The sequence below is a fragment of the Arachis hypogaea genome, chromosome 18 (genome assembly GCF_003086295.3).
Source record: "Arachis hypogaea cultivar Tifrunner chromosome 18, arahy.Tifrunner.gnm2.J5K5, whole genome shotgun sequence".
NCBI classification, from domain to species: domain Eukaryota; kingdom Viridiplantae; phylum Streptophyta; class Magnoliopsida; order Fabales; family Fabaceae; genus Arachis; species Arachis hypogaea.
The window spans coordinates 44,739,133-44,741,562 of record NC_092053.1 but is presented as its reverse complement, the minus strand read 5'-3'; positions in this window follow the sequence as shown (position 1 = coordinate 44,741,562).

Below are 2,430 nucleotides of genomic sequence, written 5' to 3'. Positions count from 1 at the left end.
CCGGATGTTAGCTTTCCAACACAACTAGAACCGCCTCATATGGACCTCTGTAGCTCAAGTTATGGTCGATTGAGTGCCAAGAGGTCAGGCTTGACAGCTTTACGGTTCCTTCATTTCTTCATGAGTTCTCCCACTTTGCATGCTTTTCTCCTCACTTCTTCCATCCAATACTTGCCTTATGGACCTGAAATCACTCAATAAACATATCAAGGCATCGAATGGAATTAAAGTGAATTAAAATTACCAATTTTAGGGCCTAAAAAGCATGTTTTCACATTTAAGCACAATTTAAGGGAGAATTGCAAAACCATACTATTTCATTGAATAAATGTGGAAAAAGGTGATAAAATTCCCCAAATTAAGCACAAGATAAACTACAAAATTAGGGTTTATCAATGGCCAACAACAATGGTCAGCCTCAGAGAAGAGTTTTAGCTTCCTATACCATCCCCATCCCAAGGAATTGTGGGAGTAGCATCTTAACTCCCAATGTTCATGCTAACAATTTTGAACTCAAGCCTCAATTCATCACTCTGGTTCAGAACAACTGCCAATATGGAGAAAGTGCTACTGAAGATCCAAACCAACACCTCTCTGTGTTTTTAAGAATTCGTGACACTGTCAAAACCAATGGAGTCCACCCTGACATCTATAAGCTTTTGTTATTCCCATTTTCACTGAGATACAAAGTCACACATTAGTTAGAAACCTTCCCAAAAGAGAGCATCACCAATTGGGATGATCTGGTCAGCAAGTTTCTAGCCAAATTTTACCATCCTTAAAGAGTCATTAAGTTGAAGACTGATGTGCAGACTTAGGCAGCAAAAAGGAGAGTGATTATACGAAGCCTGGGAGAGGTATAAAGCTTTGATTAGGAGGTGTCCAGAGGGAATGTTTAGTGAGTGGGTTGAACTCCAGAATTTCTATGAGGGCTTGTCCTTAAGTTCAAGGAAAGCTTTGGATTACTTCTTAGGAGGATCTTTGCAGATGATGAAGACATCTCAAGAAGCACATGATCTCATAAATTTGGTGGCCAACAATGAGTATTTCTACTCCTCTGAAAGACAAGCAGCTCCCAAGAGAGGCATATTTGAGCTGGAAGGTGTTGACACAATCTTGGCTCAAAACAAGATTATGCATCAGCAGCTTCAACAGCAAATAAAAATGATGTCAAAGAAGATGGATGGACTACAACTTGCAGCAGTGAACACAACTAATCAACAACCAGTTGTGTGGGGACAACAAGAGGAAAGCTATGAGGAGCAGCAGCCTAAACAAGTGCAATACATGCACAATCAAGAAGCTGGACAGAATGAGTTCCATGGAGACACTTACAACTCATCTTGGAGGAACCACCCCAACTTGAAGTGGGGAGAGAACCAGAACCAGCAGGCTTGGCAGAGAAACCCCAACCAAAACAACTCCCGCAACACAAACCACTAAAACCATCAAAACACTAACCAAAATCCATATAGAAAACCATAAAATAACCATCCTACATCCACTTACTATCTACCAACTAACCCAACAGCTAACCACAACAACTTTCATCCACCATCTACATTTCACACTCAACAACCATCCCAAGAATCTCAAAGAATCTCCAACTTGGAGATGATGAAGGAGAAAATGATAAAGCATCAAGAATTGGATAACAAGAACCATGAAGCCTCACTGAAAAACTTGGAGAGACAAATTGGTAATTATCCAAGCAAACAGCTACTGAAAGACCAGCCAAGACATTACCAAGTGACACCATTCCCAACCCCAAGAAAGAATATAAAGTAATTCAACTCAGGAGTGGAAGGACATTGGAGAATGATAAGGCTAACAGCAAGAGAGAAGTGGTAGCAGAGGAAAGAGATCAAGAGAGTTCCAAGAAGAAGGAGGGGGAACCACAAGCTTTAAAGAAGGGAAAATAAGTCATGGTGGAGCAACCACAAGAACAGAGGAAGGAAGTGAAACCTTACATCCCTCATTTACCATACCCTCAAAGGTTGCAAAGAGAGCTCAAGGACCAGCAATTTCCCAAGTTTCTAGAGGTCTTTAAGAAGCTAGAAATTAATCTCCCCTTCACTGAAGCATTGGAGCAAATGCCCTTGTATGCAAAATTTCTAAAGGAACTCATCAACAAGAAGAGAAACTGGAATGAAAAGGAGACCGTGATCTTGACACAAGAGTACAGTGCTGTAATTCAAAGAGGTCTCCCACCAAAACTCAAAGACCCAGGGAGCTTTATCATATCTGATGCACGGAAACTTGTCCCTTAACAAATTTTCCTCGGCAAGTATACCGAATTGTCGTCAAGTAATAACTTTCAGCCAACACTCCTGAACCAGTTGGTTCAAGGTGCTAGGTGTTGAAACACCCCTAAGGACTTACTCCCTCAAGTCTCTCTCTCCCATACATGCACACCACAGGCACATGGTT